This window comes from Hylaeus volcanicus, chromosome 2, assembly GCF_026283585.1.
Source record: "Hylaeus volcanicus isolate JK05 chromosome 2, UHH_iyHylVolc1.0_haploid, whole genome shotgun sequence".
NCBI classification, from domain to species: domain Eukaryota; kingdom Metazoa; phylum Arthropoda; class Insecta; order Hymenoptera; family Colletidae; genus Hylaeus; species Hylaeus volcanicus.
This window is the reverse complement of record NC_071977.1, coordinates 27,485,295-27,506,500: the sequence shown is the minus strand read 5'-3', so window position 1 is coordinate 27,506,500 and position 21,206 is coordinate 27,485,295. Positions and strand designations below refer to the sequence as shown.

The window sequence follows — 21,206 nt, the reverse complement described above, 5'->3', positions numbered from 1 at the left end:
AAAATACGCGGCAACCTCGACCCGCGTGAACCTGTCCCGTCGTTCTAGGCGCGAGCACTTCAGAAAATGGGATTCCATCGCATTCGCGCGATTGTATTTACCGATTTTTAGCATTGTCCTCGAGGTCTATTTCCCAGTCACGTCGATTTTGGAAACAGAGTTTTGCGCAGATACTGCTGACCTTGTGGTGCAAAACGTGATTAGGATTTTTGGTGGATCATCGTTGGGTTGTTTTGTAACTTCTGTTGAGGATTCGATGGCTTAAATTTCATTTAGCATAATTCACTGGGGGAATATGAAATAAGTCTTTATTGAACGTAACTGTAATGGTGCAATACGAAAAATATAAAGACACGGAGAAAGCAAAATTGTAATTGCTTGAAATCTAATCTCAAAGGAATAACTTTTAATTAAAGCTGAGAACAAAATAAGACATTGAATAGAATTGGAATGATAAAGTTAATACCCAATGCGTATGATATCTCTGTTGCTCTATTTATGATCATTTGGATCGTCTGTAAATGAAATAAGCCTTATTTATTGGATATTAGAGAAGGTAACAGAAGAAGAAAAAAAATAAACGGATTTACTTTTACATAAATTGAAATGAACTTCCATATCAGTGAAACAGATATTTCCTTGTTTTGTCAGAAATGAATATTCGTTGGAGTTATCAATTTAATAAGATTTAGTGTCATTAAACACTTTACGAGCTTACAAAGAATAGTAATTATGAAAGTCTTTCCAATACACTGTGCAGCGCATTTTAATTAAAGACCGATCCAATTCCCATAATTAAAGAACGGAATACGCAACAATAATTAACCACAGCGATCTGGAGCAGTTAAATGACGGTGTAGTGGGGCTGAGAAACCAGGAACGGAGATTCACTACGTAACTAAATGAAACGGCGGAAAGACGTGTCGCGAATGGAACGAAACAATATCCTCCGGCGACCAGAAGCGTTTCTCATTTCCCCACGTTTCCATCGAAACTGATAATCTCCGTCATTTGTGTCACGTCGAGTCGAAAGAAAATCGCGAGCGGAACAGATGGTGGCGCAATAAAACATGGAAGTGTCTTCCTGGAACTGGACTCACAGGAAAAGTTAAGTGTGGGTATGAACGAGACGAAACATCCAACGAGTGATCTCTCCTATCAACTTCGTAGATCTTTCCACCCAAGAGTTTAAATCGAGCTTCATGTTTTTCACTACATCTCGATGATGTACAATATTTATCCATGAATTGATTCACTGAAAATGAGTCTAAAGATAATTCTATACTTTTCTAAATTTTTTTGGATTCGATTGAACTTATTTATACATAGAGATCCACGTTTGTATTGTTCCAACGTTGACCACACCGATACCCGTGCGGCATCTCTTTGAAGTTCGATTTTCGAAAACTACATAAAAAGCTGCACAATGATTCCTGATGTCTCTCTTCCGGACACATCAAACAATAAATTTCATCTCTAATTAGCCTCCGTAATAAACGAAGAAAAATACACTAACTAGAAGTGACCATCGAAGGATTTCAATTGCCTTTTTGCTACCAACCGTTGCAAATGCAGTTGAAAAAAACAGGAAACCACCGACTTAATCCTATATTTACCCCATTTTCTCCCATAAAATTTCCCAGGAAATGTCAAGTGCGGGTGTGGATGGAAGAAAAAGACGTTCGACGAATGATCTCTTCCGCTTGAGTCTTCCCACCCAATCGAGCTCGCCGGTCACGGTCGAGCAGGCTTTCAATACGATGCTCGTAGCAATTAGCTATTTACGAGTTATCGCATTCCCCTTCTTGGACGCGAAACGTTGCTCCCTCTTCGTCGGTGTTCGCCAGCGTGTATCGTTGCCATGCATCTTCGTTCGAATCCTCGCGAGACCTTGTCGCCGCTCAACGGACCATGGAAAATGAGAGTACTTCTTGCGGATAGCTCGCGGCAGTTTGTTTCCCCGCTTTTTAACATGCCAACGAGAGATCTGAGCCTCATGACAAATACTTTCTACGTGTTCTTTACGCTCCGCTCTTCTGGGCTACCCGTTTCTTTGGTTCTGAAAAGAGACCAATCTGCTGACACTGATCTCGCGCCGCGGAACAATGTTGTGCTGAAACCGCCGCGCTCCACGGGTTCCACCTGGACCGACCTGATTTTCTTCTCCTTGAATCCGCTGCCAACTTCACCCTGCAGGATGAAGAATTAAATGGGATTAGGTCTGGTCAGGATTTTTAAGAAATCGATTTTCATTGCATTTTCTTAGAGTACGATATCTTGAAGATATTCTCTGCAAATTTCAAGTTAATCCGATTAATAGTTTTCGAGATGTCCTTAAATTACTAAAGGCAATGATGCTTGATACACTGTTTACAATAAATATTTTGTTTTGAAATTTGTTCACGCCGCTGACTAGACCTACCCCCTTAATGAAGGGTTAATCTTGCTTGATAAAATCGAAAGGTTTATTTGTAAAATATTCTATTATGAAAAGAAAGTCATTCCATGGAGAAGTATCGAATTGAGCATTAGAGTCAGCCATCATAGTCAAACTCATTCGCTACTTTCCACATTTTACTCACTGATGCCGTATCCTCCTCAACCTGGATTTGTTCTTTCGCTCCCCCATCTAACTCGATGAGCTCCAAATGGCGATAATATTTTCTGAAAAGTGGCTCTAGATTCATAATTTCCCTTCCTGAGTTCGCCTATCACGTCGTCCCATTTGTCCAGACCTGACCGAACGCTGTCAAACCCGTTTCGTCTAAAACGGTTTGAGTCGAAACGATTCGAAACGATTCGAAACTCGCGTCGTAGAGGCGGGTGTGGGTGTCGACGTCCACCTCGTACGTGTCCCGTTTTGACATCTATTCCGTTGCACTTGGCTTCCTGCTGTTTCACCTCCGGGAGCGTGGGTGATTCGAGCAGTCTCCGTGGCGGATACGCGTCAAGACAGATTTATTATTCCTCACGGAACGCTCGAATTGTTCCGTGTGTTTTTGCCAGGGTTTTATGATGTGTTGCGACTTTTATTGGACCGTGTTCCACGTTCCTCGTTAGCATCAGCACCCAGCCTGTTTCGTCTCATTCCCGCGTCTCCGTTCCGACTTATAATTAACGCAGATGGATAAAGAGTCGTATTTCGCGTGCAACGATAGGGGCAATTAAGCGCGCGATAGGTTCGCCAGCCCTCTAATTAACAACCCTGTGATTTCATTCTCACCTCGAGGTGCCTCGATATTCGATACGTCCGCGTTAACTCGCGAGATGTCCTCCTAGGGAGAATAAATTCGTGATTTACATTCCTCGTGTCGGTTGTCGCGGTTGCGGAGCTGTCGAAGCGCAGGTGGACAAATTTGAATATTCAAATGGTGTCGAGCCGTTCGACGTTTGGAAAAATCGATTCCCTGGAACGAGTTTCTTGGTTTACTCTCGCTTAGCTCTGACTTAGCTCTCTCCGAGCTACACAGAAATAATGATGACGTTTTATCGAGGTAAAATGGAGGATTTAAGGGTGATAAGAAATTCATCAATTGATCATTTCGTAGAAATCTATATGAGAAGTGATGATACGGTTTTATTGGGATAAAATGGAGGCCTTAAGTAAGATAACAAATGTTTGAATTGAGAATTTCGAAATAATTTATAAGTACAGCGGAAGAGATTGAAAAAGGTATTTTTAGATTCTTAAAATTTCCAATTTAAGAATTCCATCGAAATCCTCAGTCTAGACATCGATTATATCCAACTCGATACCTTTAAATTAAAGCTCAATTGCTATTGGTGTCTTTAGATTCTACAAATGTAGAATCTAAATCTCTAGAATTTCTAGAATCGAAACACAGTAAAATAGTGCTTGTTCGGTACCTGCCAAATATTTCAATCAAGCTTTGCACGCCTCTCTGTATTGAATCATCCAACGCGGCGAGTAATAGCGGAAGAGAGGAAAAAGCTAGACAGTGTCCATTAACGGGCCGATTAATTCACGGCGTGGGAATTGTTACAGCTCTTTCCAGCATGGACTTCCGCGAGGTTAGACCGCGCAAGACACGCGTGTTACGTGTCGTCCACCAATTAAGGAGTCCATTACGTATTAATCGACGTCGAAACCGTTATGGCGGTTGGCTCTCTCGTGGAGCCCCTGGGGTCAGGCGTGAATCACGCCGTGCCGTTTAACAGAATACGTAACGCGAGAGCCTCTGGTGGCTACCTGTGCGAGGCGGCTTCTTCACGGCCGTTCGCACCTCTGCCAAGGACACGAAACCGATCGTCGACTCTGTTTACACTGGTCGCACAAACACGGCGATTTCGCGTCCAAATGAAATTACCGGGATGCGTAATGGTGGTGTGGATATATCGACGGAATGGTTTCGCAAACATAGCGGTTCTGGTAGTACCACTTTTGCCATCGGGCTTCGTCGATCGACAGGCGTTATCTGGCGCGATTCACCTCGACAAATGCGTCGCTCGAAGCGTTCGAATTGTCATTTGAATGTCATCGATACGTCTGCGAGGACTCGGTGAACGCGAGCCAGGAATTCCTGACCGACCCGGTGACTGTTACCGCGGCTCCGATTCTGCAATGTCATCTAAAAGATAGTCGAAGCTGTTAGTTCGGTATGCGAGTACGGTCATTTTAGATTTTATTGTAGATATGATTCTGCGAAGCTGAATTTCTGGGTGTGCGCTTATTTAGTTACGAGTGGGGTGTAAAGTAGCGGGGATACTTTGCTTTGCTCGAGGTTACCTATTCTCTATCTATTTCATGATCTTGTGCAAACATATGGACATCGTAGAGATACGTACGAAGCCTACCACGTTATTGTTTGGCTGGTCTTTTTGAGATACTTCGTGTAACGGGCTCTTATCCTGAGGACCTTCTGTATTGTATCTCAATAACTTATAGTCGTGTTTATTACACGTAAGAAACTCTTTTAGAGAAATTGTACAGTAATTATCTTTTGAAGATGACCTGATTTTATCATTTGATATTAACTACGTAGACACCTCTTTGAAATTATCATTTTTTATCAGATAGGGATAGGATTTTAACAAATAAGGTCCTTTCTTCCCAAACTTATATTTCAGCAAATTTTGCCGCTTCGCAGTATTCACATTTTCAACATTAAAAAATACCAAAGTGTAGGAAAAAGTCCTCTGCAACATTAAAATTTGAGCTCGTTCGAGCTTGTACGTTCCTCGCAAAAAATTCCGAAAGCGCGTCTTCGTTTTCCGTCCAGGCAGTGAGAGTAACCTCCTAACCGCTTCGGTTCGAACGCTTCGAAATCGGCGATCGCGCCAGTTATGATGCGTGAAAGTCGACGAGGCACGTGTTCGCATTGTGTACCTGCTGCCTGAGCTGGTAAACACGCTTTTTTTTATATCACGGTGAAACGTGTCGTGGCTTGTCCCGACGATGATCGTCCAATTACGTAAAAACCATTACAAATTTATTTGCCGGCACCGCTACGTTACGCTGCGTTTAATGATATAATAAGGAAAATTGTAGCCGCTTGTTGAAGCTACTTGTCGCGATGAGAATGTATGTCAAGTGCACGGATAATCGTTTTCGAGTTTATTTATTCGCTGGACAAAGGAAATTTGCTCCTGAGAAAATAGAGAAAGACCAATTTAGTAGCGGTTTAATAGCGATGTATTCAATTATTCTATCAGATACTCTTCGAAGCTTATATAGAAATATGATTGTTAATTGTGTAATAAAAAGAGATTATTGTTCTCATCTCTTCTTATCTTTACTTTATATACACAAGTAGACGTTATCTGTTTTCTCAATAAAAAAACAATCTGACAAAGGCAAAAAAAAAAGTAAAACTCATGATTGGCGAAACTAGCAGCAGGGAAAGTGGTGGTCTCTAATGATGAGTTGACATTGTTTCTGCTATACTATCTATAATAAATCATCCCAAACTGCGTATCGTAGAAATTCTTCTTTCTACGCTTTTGATAGCCAAGCAATCGTGTTATTAATCTACCAGTTTGCAACGCTTAATCATGTATCTCGCGACAGACTATTGCTCGCCTCCTTTCTTTCGCTCCTTTAATTCCCATAAAGCGTTGCCGTTCGAAACGCGAGCAGCCAGTTGTCGTATTTAATTAAAGGGGACCCTGAGATTGAACTCGAATGGGGCACTAAATCTTTCCAATTTTTTTTTCCTGAATTTCCTGCTAAGGATTTCCCATGCTCTCGTGCACGGTGCAACAAGGCTGCGAGTTAATTAATCGAGGTCAACCGCGGCGATGAAAGGACGAACCGCGTTTGCGACCTTTGACGAGATTTTTGCCCAGGGAGTCGCACGCGAGAACGATGAACGACCGTGTTCGGAGTTGGTGGATAATACGTTACCTGCGGCGAGCGTAAGTACCTGCGACAACGACGCGTTAACGCCTGTCATGCGGGTATGATAAGCCGATAACGGGGGCCCTCGCTTCCCATGCTTGGGCATTCTTTATCGCCCGACTTTCACGGAAACAAAGCCGATCGTGGTTGAAATATTGCTGCGCCGTTATCTGTCGATACGTCTGGCACGGCGACGAGCCATTCATCTTCTGGACAAAAATTGGGAAACTTCATTTGTCTTCGTTAAGAGGATACTTTGAATCCAGCGGAGCTCATTTTGGAGATAAAAAGGAATCGAGTTTCTATTTTTATGGGGTTTAAAGTTAGCTTTGAATTATGAGAACACGTTGCAAAGATATAAAAACTCTTGTATTGTTTTAATGCTTGTGTCATATATTCTCGCAGCACCGCTTTGAAGTTCGGTCTCTGAGCAATGATTACTGATGTCTCATTTCAAGAGGCTTTAAGCAATAAATTAGGCCTTCGATTAATTTAATACTTAATAAACGAAGAAAATTGCGAAGAAGATTGCACACCTGACGATCACCCGTATTAATAGTATTAATCCAGGAGAGTTTGAATCGATTACAAAAAGATAAAAAGAAAGCTACCGACTTGAAACACTGTTTACTCTATTTTCTCGATAAAATTAGCAAGATTGCACAAACTTATCTTGACGTCAAGGGAAAGCATTATAACCGCGAAGCTTATTGTCCCACTTCTTCGATGCGATAGAGTTACTTTTTTGTTCAATTCAGTCACGCGACACTTGCATCGGATTTCTAGCTAACAATAAGTAAATACGGCGTTTTCAATGGACAATTTAGAATAGTGAAAGTAACCTTCGAGTCGGCATGTCCATACCTAAAAATCTTGAAAGTATCGATCACTGGGTCGTTATCAATCACTGGTACATCTATCTAATTAAATATTTATACGTTCATTTAGCATCGCATTCATTTCTATACTTTACTCGAAATACATAAATTTCACAGAAAATACTCAATTCTACAAATACAGTGTGACGAACGAGGTTCCAGCGATCTGTTCTAATTAACCCCGACCCTGGGTACGTTTACAATAATTGTCGATTTCGCGGAAAACGAAAACAGAATGCACGGATGTTTTCGCCCATGGATGGCAGAAGCTAGCAAACGAGAAATCGAGAGCTCGACCCAAATTTCCATTCGTTACGAAAACCCGCAGCTACGCCCTCTTCAAGGTATTCGAACACGTATGGTAATCGTTGAATGATGTCACCAAATGCGTTATTACGAGTGCAACTGTCGCGCTATTCGTCTGCGTGGTGCATATTACATTTCATAAACGAGCATGAATCACGGGATGGCCTTGAGTAGAAAATAAGCGATGGTCGATCCGCGAAAATACGCGTTTCGAGCTGGTGTTCTCTCTTATCGCGACAATTTGAATTTGTGTTCGTGGCGTCGACGAGGATTGCCGAACTAAGATCAGAAAGTGACGATCGCGAACCGGTAGTTTGGAGTGAGCTGCGATTAAAAAGGAATGACGCACGCTGATAGATTACACGCAGGATGCACACGTGTGCGATTCCCAGGAATCGCGTAATGATATTAATGGGATTTAGAATGATCAAATGCTTTGGCGGTGTTCAAGGAAATAATGAAGGAAGCTCGTTTGTTTGAACGATTGAGTCATTAAATACTCTTAGAACGCAATGACGAATTGAAAAGATTCTTCCAATTAAGATTTCTTTAAAATAATTGAAACTAAAGCGAATAATTCTTAGGGTTACTAAACTAAAACTGCAAACCTATCGTAAGTATTACATTATTTTCTGGAGGAATCCCCAGGTTTCGATTTCACGGAAGAAAGTAAGATTTTCATCGTGGAGTGGCTCCATTTCCTATTTTTAAATCGGAATAAAGATGCGAGATCGCGAATCTCGATAGAGGCGCTGAAGTATCATGAAAGCGTGACAGTGGGAAAGTGTTGCAAAATGCTATTGCAAAGCTTCCTTTCCTTCTCCCGTTGCTTCTTACCCCTGCGAAAACTCGAATCGCGACAAAACGCTCGTAACAAAGAACACGCGACTGTGCAGCGTCATCGAGGATCGTTTCCCTTGATCGCCGGCAGATCGTTACCACCTAATGACATAACTTCTTTTTCGTGAGACACGGCAGCTTCGATGATTCGTATACCCATGATTCGTTCGCGATAGCTGCCACGCCGAGTGTCCATGAGAAAATAGTAGAATACCTGCTCTCTGGAGCTTATGGCGGCCTTTTGTTCACCGACTGCCACTCATAACAGTACTCCTAGGTGCTCCAAGTTGAGTAGGAGGAGTGAAGACGCAAGTACGTTGGCCGCAGAAGTGGTTTCCGCGAAGCGGAGGTCGAAAACCGTAGCTTCCGAGGCGAGACCAAGGGCGAAGAAAAACCAAACGGGCGAAACAAATCGACGAAACGACGTGTCATCCGTTCATCGATGAGAGATAAATCGCGCCTCGTCGGGGCTTGTTTCGATACTCGATTCGACGAACCGCGCGTCGAACAGTAAGTTTTGTGGGTAGAAAAATTTCGTACAAAAATTATACGATTGTGGTCGTGTTTCCTGTCGATGTGTATCGTAACCGATGGTTACTCTCGCACCGCGGCACGCAGTCGCGCACTTTCATCCGGTACATTGGAGTCGAAACGCATTTTTCGAGATGGCGAGCGAACGAAGGTTACCTACTTTCCGGGCAAAAGCTACACGAAGTTTCACTCGAGCTATCGGTGTTTTCGTGGGCTTGTCGCAACCTCGACGACATTGGGAGCATTGCGAGTCCTCGAGATGGGAAGTTGTGACGTCAATGCGTGCTGTCCTTCGATGTTCTGGCTGAGAAAAATTGTAATAGGGTAGCTGTGGTAGGATGGGGTCCATAATGTGACTTGAGTGATCAGAAGATAATAGTTGAGTGATTTTTTGGTCTGTTGATGGTGCCTTCGAGCAAAAGAAGTTTGAGAGACAATTCCAATTTTGGCTGTGTTCTTCTTTATGCATTTTTAATACCTTCATAAAGAAGAAGAATTATCCAGCACTAATATTTTAAATATAATTTGATCAAAATGTGTGCATATAAATTAACTAGGATGTGTTATTGAAATTCTAATGATTTTTGTGTACTTTGTGTAATTCATCGGAAGAGCTAAATGTTTTCAAGCGTTTCTCTTCCTGAACACGTCGGAGGTGACAATCGACAAGTCTCGAAGGTCCACAGGACATCCTGTGGGAGACAAAAAGTAGTTTTTCGCTTTCTGCCCTCCATGACTTCCATTAGGCTCGCCGTATAAGGTCACCGAGTTACAAGGTACCTCGAGAGAGTCTAATTAGCTTTTCGTGTATCGAGTTGCCTAAACTGAACACCTGGCTGACCACACGAAATTCGACCGAAAGCAATTTACGATCATTTGCACGGTTGGCAATTCAAGCACTCGCGCAAAGTGGTGAGAATAATGGAGTGAAGTCTTAAAACATTTTATACAAATTGAAATAACACGCGGAGGAAAAATAAGTATACTTGCTGACATTTCAAATGTGTCCAGCCTTTGAAAACACCCTTTCGAAGCAGAATGCCAAGACAAAATGGCTTCGACTCTGTAATTATTTATATCTCTGTGTATTCGTGTATCCTGGTTCAGTTTTGAAACTCCCATTACCAAGCATGTTCCCTCAGTTAACACCTGCAGCTCTTCCGAAAACAATAGGCCACGTGAGACTCGTTCGATCGCTTTGCATCGAGGCGATGACCCATCTTGAATAGAATTTTCCAACGTAGAAAGCGATCCGCCAGGAAACCATCGCGATCGATAATTTCTAACGCGATTTCGTCGAGGTAGCTGTTGGTGTTGCATCGGATCGAATTCTTTGGAGCATTTTAAGGCTTCCACGAGCGGTTTCTATCGAAGCCCCTGCGTCTTGGCTGTCTCTGGATGGAAAATAATTCCGCACGTTCGTCACAGTTGCAGCTAAGTCTGCAGAGAATTTTAAGATGGCTTAATGCGATGATATTACGCAAGGTTTTCGCACTTTGCCATGCGTCGAAGTCTCCCAAGCTGTGTCCACGTTAATACTTCACAAGATGCACAGAAATTATCTATAGAAACTGGCAGTAGTAGAATAATACTTAAACCATCATGATTGTTGCATTTCCAAGTGAAAGTAACTCAAACTAAGAAAAAAAAGCAATAAGGTTAACTATCTTCCAAATATAAATTCTTAGAGCAATTAAACTGATTTAATCAGCCAAGATTAAGATTCGATACCGGAATCAATATCTTCAAGTTCAAAAATAGTAGTCGATAATTCTTGGTTGAATCAACGAATTACTGTTAAATTTAAGCTCGTTATCAAGCCAGTGGCCCATGTACAGAAACAATGATAACAGATAAAGTCAAATCTTTAGTTATCTTCTACCTCAGGAAAAATATCGTAATGATCTATTCTGAACAAAGTAAAGTTCCTTCTTGCAAATTTACACACCGCGCCATGACAATAGACTCGTAGAGTGCTCGAGCAAATTGCACGCTAAAAATAGTGGCGTGGTTTATTTGCGGCTATTAAGATACGATGTATAGTATAGTTAATGGTCACCGGTAGATCATGGACTGCCGATCGGTTATTACGACACCTCGCTAATTAACTCGAACCGAGTTTAATCACGCGTAACTCTATCCAGCGCGCGACCGGCGACAAGTGCAAGAGAGACAAACGACCGGAGGAAGTGCAACAATTTAATATTTACGACGGCATCGAGGCAACAGTTTGTTCGTTCAAAGGGATCGTTGCGACGATCGTCGTATCCGGTGACGGAAAAGGATCCGAGCGAATCATCTGGAACGTGTCGTAAAGTTTATATGCACCGCGGCTCGACTCGATGCGCAGGTGTCTGACAGCGATGAGCTAATACCACTTAGCGTTCGCGAAGTCGCCTCGCTGCAAGTGGAAACGTTACTTTATCGACAGACTTCGACTACCGTGTCATTCGATCGTCGCACGTATGTGCAAATTCACTATTGAAGAATTGAGCATTCCGAAGTAGAAAATTTAACCTCTTCAATTCTTCACCCTTTTAGTTCGCGTTTCCTGGGAATGTAAACTTTAAGAAGCGCTGGCTTTTTGCAATTAAAGCAACAAGACACTCGACTACCGCTTCTGCGATATTAACCGCACTCTATTTCCTGTTTCTTCACATATTCCTCGAGGCGATCGTCTAATTAGTTAAAATTTATGTGTACGACGCGACATACACGACCGACCTAATAAACGAGCAAATCAAGTTTAAACATTCCTGGCATTTCCAAAAAACATGAAAACTCTCGTTTCCACTCAGCACGCGTTTAATTGGTCGTGCAGTTATTAATTTACGTTGAAGTGGCTAGATTGCTTTCGTTCGAATGCGAATTCCACGCATAGCTGACGTAACGTTCATGCACGACGACGTTTATCTCGCGTAACGACGATTCGTTGGATATGAATGTTTCCTAGGAACTCGATATTTTCAATTTGGAGTAGATTGTTCGTATGGAACTGTAATCACTCATTTTATAATAGTCATAGGTAAGGTTTGCATATTTTTAATAGTTTTATTTTTGTCTTATTTGGATTTTATATCTATAAAATCTTTTCTATAATTTACACAAAAATTGATATGAAAAACTGTGTGAGTAAATGAATTATAACACATGAGTATATGAATTTACAAACAGGTCGATTTTTAAAAATTAAACGAAGAAACATGTCTACAATTTCAATAATAACATGTTCCATAAATAAATACTTTACTATCTTCAAATTTGTCATGTAATCGCACAAACATTAAAACCACAATTACATTGCAAATTAAATCAAAGTATATGTAGACAGGTTCTTCCACTTTTCCTTACGCAAGTAATTCTATTTATGTAAGTGACTTATCCAGAACCTAAAGATTCCCGCAGCCAGTTTGTAACTTGTATTAGAATTTACGTCATTTCCGCTCGACAGTTACACACACAGAGTCCTCCCGGTTCTTCGTCAGTCCGCGATCATGGGCCATGTTTACGTTATCATTTGAAATCTTATCCTGTGTTTATGAAACACGAGGAAGACAACCTTCTGTTTTTGATAAGCTCGTGTAATTAATTCCTCTCTTGTCGCGTGTCTAATTGAATGAGAAAAAATTGCGCGAATAAATTTACCAAGGAGAGTCATTGTGCATCGATTATCTCTCGAGCATCTGTCAGGTGTCACAGTTATAAAGCTTTAGGAATTTTCAGTAAATCTACACCTATCATAGGCTATATATCTTCAAATAAATAAGTCGTTATCAAACAGATTTAAGGCTCTAATTCCCAGATAACAATTCTATAAATTAAAGAAATATAATTCGAATGAAACCGCCATCATGAGTTATCAATTTTTTTCTAAAAAAAAAATTAAAACAAGTTTTCATATAAATTTCACATTTTCGCCGATCAACGAACGTTATATGTGAACAGAACGAATTAAAATCCCGATTGCAAGAGCCATGACCAATGCACCCTGCGCACGTAATCTGGCCACGATAAAAGAACATTATCCACGCACCTAATTGCGCCAGATCGAGACGATAGCGTCCCGCAGGAGTCTCGTTACACGCGTCACGTGACCGGAAATCCGTGAAAAACACGTACAGGGATAATCGATGTTCGCCAGCGTTGGCTCGCGAGCCGATACCTCCCACAAAAATCGACGTACGCGGAATCACCGTGCGCGATATCCGATCATCGATATCTCCGCGAACGGAAAAAAACCGAGCACCTCGCACCACGCCTATCTTCGTTACGTTCGTAAATTATTCTTTAATATCCGCTGCCCCCATCGACAAGAAACGCTCGAAACGCATTACTTTCGCAACAAGCTACCACGATTTATGCTAGCACGTAAACGTAACTGAAAACGGCCGTATTATATCATGAATTAGGTCCATGAAAATAATATTCTTCGACAGTAGGCTTCAGGAATTTTCAAATTGGCTCGTACGGTTCTGAAATTAAAGCCGAGTCTCTTTTTATGTATCTCTTAAAAAAAGAAAAAAATATATGGAAACGGTGACCTCAAGACCAGCCGTACATGGGTGACAGATTTTTATTTATTGAGAAATTAGAAGCATTTGCTTTGGAAATGAGATGCTAAATAAAATAAATTTGAAGGGGATTTGTAAATTTGATGAGGTTCGACGGGCTCCAATGACGTCAAAAGGGATCCAATGACGTCACGAGATACGACAGCGACGAATTGCCTTTTTTCTTCTTCTTGTCTCTTAACGTGGGTTCAGTCTTGACCTTAATCGTACATGCGCGTTCAAATTGGAGTTTTAAACCTTCTCCGTGCTGCATACAAATGTAGGTGCTTACCGTTGTGCATGGTTTCACTATCTCCGACTGCAATTTATTCGAAAGTTATTGGTCTAGACTCCGCCAATAAAAGATTATGCGGGTAATTAATTCCAGCGCGGATTTGTGGACTTTAATGACCGCTCCAATTTTCAGGTCACCGAGCCGTGTTGCAGGTATGCACGCTATCTGTTCGATCGACGCTTCGATAATCATTTGTTCCTCGTAGACGTTTTATTAAACTTTTCGGAAGTAATCTTGTTTGTGGGTTAACATAAAAACATTAATCCGTGACGTGTTCGACCACCATAAAGTAATCGAAAATAGAGATAAGGGGGCCAGGTGGACTATCGTAATAAATTACCGCTCAATTTTCAACTTCAATAGTGTCGCATAAGTGTTCTCAGTCGAAGTGGAGATTCTCTTCAAAATCAATTCTATGAATTGATTATTAATATATTAAATATTTCAAAACATGAATATCATCAAAGACACACATCTGGTAGAGAAATTTTCATGGAAGCAGCTGCAAATATTGTACATCATTCTACGGTAGAAATCACAAAGTTATTCTTAAAGAGTTCAATAATTTTCGTTATCGTTAAAAGTCCTTCGAGAGATATAGTAGGTTCAATTCTACACGAACCGCCTCGTTTCGATATCATATCGATCCATCACAGACACGGTGTCTACAGTGCGAGTCAAAGATACGCAAGTTTCAAGAGAGGGTCAATATGTTTGCACGGGTCTTATCAGCTTCCTGGGTCCCGATACCGACCATACGGATACCTATAATATATCCGCCATATAAAGTGGAGGCGACCGGCCGTGAAATCCATCGTTGGTCATCGATTACACCGATACAGCGTTTCGCAAACCTGCTACTGGTCAAACAGAAGTCGATCCTTGTCGATAATTCACTCCGTTTGTCCGACTTTCGTCCTTACAAGTCACGATTCGCCACGCTGCTCTCGTTTGTCCTGTCGATTTTTCCAACGGAACACGATTCTCGGGTTCTGAGGTTTAATTCCTCGCCTGAACGCTCGGCCAAGTCGCTCGCTTTACGCAACAGGTGGTTTTTTTTTTTCAGAGGTTTTATCGGTCACGGTATTTTCTTCGCGGGGCCCAGCGAAAAAGTGGCACGTCGATTGAACAATACCGAACACGATTCGAGAAGAAACAGAGGAATTCGATACTAATAATTCGCGGGGCACCGATAATTGTTCCGTGTGGTACTTGGGCGTTCAGGAAACCGCGACTAACTTTCGAAATTGCTCGTATTCGACGAGTAACCCGCGATTAATCGCGCCATTAATCTTTGGGGAGAATCGATAAATCGTTTTTAGGCGCGAGCTAAGACTTCCTCTTCGAGAAAATTTCCTCTGAGAAGGCAGTGGCGCAATAAGTGTCCTTTCGTCGAATTTATTTGGTTAGCAATGTTAAATTAAAAAAAAATTTTAATATCGGGGTATACTGTCTGTATTATATTCTGGGACTACGATATTCTTAATTTATATTTAAGGAGAGAGAAATTCTGCTTCATAATGTCATCGAATATGTTGTTCAGTCATGAAGCAGTTTTTTTAATTATTCTGCCTTCCACTGATTTTATGAGACAACATTAAATCTAAAATGCAAGCTCTTTAACGTTTGGTTTTAATGAAGATACAGCATGTTGCATAATATTATCGTAATTTTTATCTGTCTTCGACTTAATTAAAAAACCTTATTCGTGGCTCTACGTACTGCTGAATGTACTTGTAAAAGAGTGCATTATTTAAAGTATACGAATGAGAGTTGTGTCTCGTATTTTTTACATACATTGATTCACGTTTCGAACGAAGCAAGTTTCTTTCCCTTTCGCATGCCACGTCAACCATAACGAATATTTAATTTTCAATCCTGCCAATCCATATTATAGCTTATTTTTATGGGCATGGTACACAAAAAAAGAAAGGCTAGAAAAAGACATAAAAATGTTCGTCACTTATATTTCCAACGAATTGCAAAATTCAGTGATTCCTTTGCCGACTTGTATAACGTTTTATTTTGTTTTATGTAATTATGAAGAGGGTTGCGCACCACTGGTACGACGCTTCGGCAGTCTCTTCCGCGCTCGCTTAATTAAGCCCTCGATCGGGCAGCTAGCGTATGAGAAACGCGACGATACGTTTTCTCCCTCCGTCTCCTGTAAAAATCGAAGTGTACATCGAAGCTGTGCTTCGTCTTTCCCGTCCCTTGCATGCGCATTATCCTCGCCGATAATTATCTTCGCTCGACGAGGGAAGAAAAAAGGAGGAACGAGGAGAAGCACGTGTCGCGGAAAGGGGATTTCGTGTGTGTAAAGTTGTTACGTACGGTCGTTGCTCGAAGTAACTTTTAACTCCGGTGGCGCGTTACACCTTCGCGAAGCGCAAAACGGAATTTCGAGGGTTCGTTAATAAGCACATGTCATGTAACAGGAAATAGTATGAAATCAGTGATCAGTATATCTAATCTAATTAGTATTTTTGACATTTGACTTGGACTTTGAGTAACTTTTGCATCGAATGTGTCAGTTGAATACGATCGATATAAAAATTATAACTAAAAGTACTGGAACCTGTATGAAACTGAAAGAATTTTTTTCCTAAAGCTGTCCTTTGCATTGATTCTTCTACGCATACATCATATTAAGCTTTCGCTTAATCAATAAACAAATAATTAACATGACAGTAGCATAAGAATTCCATTCAGCTTCGTCAGGTACGCGAACGAACCGTTTAACCGTCTATTTAAGTTGTGCATGCTCACGTTACCGATCATTGATCACTATAGTTTTCAATTAGTCACGTGTTCGTCTGAAAAACGAGGAGCAGCGCGGATAGAATCGAAACGTCGGTGTCGTCTTCAAAATGGACACGTCTGACACCTAAAAGCCCCTAACGGTTTCAACTGCAAGAACACCAGCCTTATAATAGCGATTGGCGATAAGTCTGTACAGGCGCCTTCGAATTTGACGAATCGCGTTTCACTTGACACACTTTGTCGCAAGAACGAACTATCGAATATCGTCGAATTAAAATTACCGTTCATCGAAAGCGGCTAATTTACTCCGCGGGTGTACAGTGAAACACACACCGTTCCAGTGGACTACATTAATCGAAATGTATCGTTCTGCTTTCGAGCAATCGTCCTTCACGAATTTGAATCGCGAAGATTCGGTACCTGGTCTAAATATATTTGTCTCGAATATGATACAGCTTAGATATTTAAATTTCTTCTTTGTATCCTGAAGTGGGCCATATTCTATACTCGAAACATTCATTATGAAAAATGATGTTTAATCGATTTTAAAAGTTAGATTAATCACTTCAAATTATCGAGTTATTGATTAGAAAAATGTCTGTCTTTTATTCAACTCACCAACAAACTATATACACTCACTTTATTAGAAGTATTTGTACCTGCAGTAACGTAAAGATTTTAATTCGCAATCTGTCGAGCAACTTCGCAACTATCGAATTCGACACGAAACAGCAAGAAATTGAGATCCAAGGTCGAACGAAAGATTGTATCAACCTGTTCTCTCGTCAAGTTTGCGTAAACAAAGCTATGGAGAATATGGAAGGTCGCGAAATCGTGTCGACCTGTCCGCGTGATTAGAATCAAAACCGCGAATTTTACTTTCGTCCTTCGCCGGGGCCACCTCGTTACGGTAAAAACTTTCTTTTCCGCTGGTTGTCAGGTAGGCGCGATTCTAGCCAGAACAGGGCAGAAATCGCGTCGCGAGTAGATCATTCCGGTGCGAAACTGGCGTGTGAATCTCGAACAAGATGTTTCCACGAAGAAGCACCACTCTCTAAACGCGAACTCACGATGAGTTTCGCGTAAAAATGATTTTCTATCGATTGTCACTCTCTTGGAACTGTATTTAGACAGACTGGTTATTAGCATGCTGATTCTGGCATACTTAATAGAAGAACCATGGGAATTGATATCACGGTGCGAAAAAGCGAAATTTATATTACCACTGAAAGCGGAATTACGATTCATAATAATCGTAGCCTAAACAAGTTGTAAAAAACGTTCGAAACGGCACTTACAATTACACTATACACAATTTTCTAAAATTTTAATAAATGAATCACTTATTTTTAAAAGACTTCTGGCTCTTATATTTTAACAATGGTTGCTCAGACTACAATTATTATAAATTGTTGTAATTATTAAAGAAACCATCAACTCAATTTTAAACTAAGTCGCGATATTAACCTGCAATAAACGAAACAAGTTATATCGTGATTGTGTGGAAGTGTGGAATATGATAGTTCGATAAAAATGCAATAGGGACGGCTACGTGTTATTGGAGATCGGAATTTTTATGTGTAAACACGATCAAAGCCGTGCTCGATTCAACCAGTCGATCTTGATCGATTAATCGAGGAAAGTGCTTCAAGGCGTAGTTCATTTGACCGGATTTCGCGTTGCTCTTGTTACACGATCGTGTTTCGATGTGTGCGTTTTGCTACCGTAAATCCGGCATGCAATGACGATATTCTGACAGACATGGCATTACAATGCCAGCCCAGATTCGATTAATACAAATTTGACACGGATACTGGCTGGTAGGAAGGTCGATCACGCGATTCGAAGTTAGATCGATGCGTGGTTCCCCTAAGCAACTACCTGAGTTAATAATAAATCGACAAAAGCAGTGATCTACTTGCGCGAAGCTTGAAGTATGCCATAATCGACGTGAAATATCTCTGTAATTTTATCCTCGTGTGATAAAATATTTCCAATAATTTTAGCAATTGGAAATAAATTCAAACAGCACGACACGCATACAAATGAATGGTTATTAAAGAATTGTGGAATTTATGTGGGATGTGTATTACATCGTTTCCCAAATTTCATTAACATTCTTGCATCGTCACTACTCAATTCTTACACTGTCGATTTACTCTATACATAACTACCACAAATATCTAGCAGATTAGTTTCCTCATTCATTACTTTCCAATTCCCACAAATCCAAGCAAACGTACTTAGCATTAACCATAGTTAACCACCAGTTATGGCTACTTCGTGCTAAACGAAACTCCGTACTAAACTGGTTTCCATACATAACGCCATCTAAAAGTCCATTATCACGTGTCCTAAAGTACCCGGCATGTAATTCAAGATGCCGCAGCGTGTTGCGCGGACGAAAATATGTATCCGTGCAAAAGTAATGTACGTAACGATCGTTTGAGTATTACTGCGGGATTAGAGAGCGATTGCCTAACGAACGAAAGATTTCTTCTCTTCCCTCCGAGACGAGAAAAAGTATTTCTAAGAAAATGTTTCACATGCTCGCAGGAGCGACGGACGTTACACTTTTCTCGAGGATACCGATAGCTTTCGCACGATACGTGAGACACACCTCACGTAATTATGTCTCGAACGAATGCATTATCTGATCATGCGTTGATCTTTATTTGCTTTCCGCGAAGATCGAATCGTTTTCCGCGAAAATCGCATGGGAAAGTATCACCTGTACTGGAGGTCAGAGATTTTCATGAAATTTGACTAGTTTGGAATTCACGTGGAATTAGGGGGTGGGTTAATCCTTACCAATGAAAATAAAAACAAAACAGGGAGATAGGAGATAGAAAAGTCTATAATCACGAACTTTAACGTTCTGTATATTTGTAAGAAATTTAAACTCAGCAAAATGATTACTTAAACCCTCCTTAATTTTATGTATAGTACAATATGTATCAATTTCATAAAATTTTCTCACGTCTAGCACCGACAGTGATCAATTTGACACCGTACTACCTCGTGAATAATAAAATATTGCAAACTTTGACGTCCTCTATTTTTTAAACGAATTGAAAGCCAACAAAATGCTGACTTACATCCCCTACAATTTTCCATGAACCACCAAATATTCGAATTTCGTCAAAATCCGTGGCCTCTAATTCAGAAACTCATCGATTCGCCGCGAAGTGACCCTTTCGTGAATTCCCAGAAGTCGAACGCTCGTTGAAATTCACGTAACGCGCGCCGCCGACAGCCGCATCCGGTCTCGATTAAGCGTCATTCGCATTACGATGTAACTACCAGAAGGGCTGGGATGCCCGCTGCGACGACCGACGATTAATCAATCGCGCCTCTCGATTAATCATCTGGGATGCGTCGGTAATATTTCGTAACGCGTCCCGAACAATGGTTCGCTTTTACTCTCGGCCAAAGAGCACTCCGTTTCGTTCCGCGGAATCGCGAATCCATTCGACAAAACGCCAATCCCATGCACGATTGGAGATATGGAAATAAATTGTATCGAATGAAAGGGATAAGATAACCAGCGAACGTGTTTCATCGGCGGCCGAGCGTTCTATTAACTTTGTCAGTATTCCAGGGCTATAATTACGTGTCAATTAAGTATGCGTTGAAATGAGTATATCGCAATAAATTACAATGAATTAATTGGCGAGGAAAACGCGATCGCCGGAGAATTTCCATTCTGTTAGTTTGTGTAGTTATTTATGCACGGGCGTTCTGCTCGCGAGATGATTTATACTGGGTCGCCAGGAAAGTTTTGCAATGAATTGGCTCTAAGATACGTGGACAAGTTACGGTGAGCATCATTGGAAAGTGCGTCTCTGGAGAGGAAAGTGCGCACTTTGTAGACAGTTACGATTCGCTACTTTATGGAGCAGAGAGCCAATAGTAATTTTGCCGAACAAATATTTCTATCGCCAGTCGATGGTGTAGTTGGAAAAAATCATTTAACCACGCTCGATACCTTCAATTATTAATATAAGTGAGTGGAATACTTTGGATAAAATAAACAATGAAAGAAACGGGGATTAAATAGACACGATAGACATGTTTACATCTCAATTTTAATGCGAAAGTGTATGCAAATAGAACGAATTCGATGAAGTAAAAGTTGCAGAAGAACCGTGACACTTTTTCCACAGACTTTTACACTCCAACGACTGTCCCGTTGTGTTTTGAAGAGTGAACGCGATTCCCTCGGCAAAAGACAAGAACCAGCTCGAAAGAAATTGGGTATTCTCGAGCTCGTTCACTTTTCCCTCGAACAACGCGTGGAACACCGTGGAAAGTCACGTGTTTAGATGCACGAATAGCATGGAAGGTCGGTGTTTTACGTGGTCGGGCATTAAAATCGTGCTTGAAACGAATATTACCGCCATCCCGATCCACCAGCCGCGACAATACGTTTCGGATAACGATCGAATCAGAGAGAAGCCGGTCCCGCCTGTCGTCGTCCATACGAATGAACCTCATCAAAATTCGAACGATCTCGATTCTCGGCGGGCGCGGACTGGAAATTCAAGTATAACTTTGCTGGTTGTGCGTTGTGTTGCCAGTTCGTAACGACCAGATGCGACTATTTATTTTCGGATGATAGAGAGTGGTACAGGTCTGCGTGTTTCGGCGTCTCGTCGCTCTATTTTCGCTCATTTATTTTTGAT

The 21,206-nt window shown here is 41.1% G+C and overlaps 1 protein-coding gene across 1 annotated transcript in view; it reads left to right on the top strand.

Moving 5' to 3' along the window:
* LOC128884764 (protein Shroom) overlaps nt 1-21,206 on the top strand; it is a 196,688-nt gene that overhangs the window by 160,456 nt on the left and 15,026 nt on the right. The window lies entirely within an intron of this gene.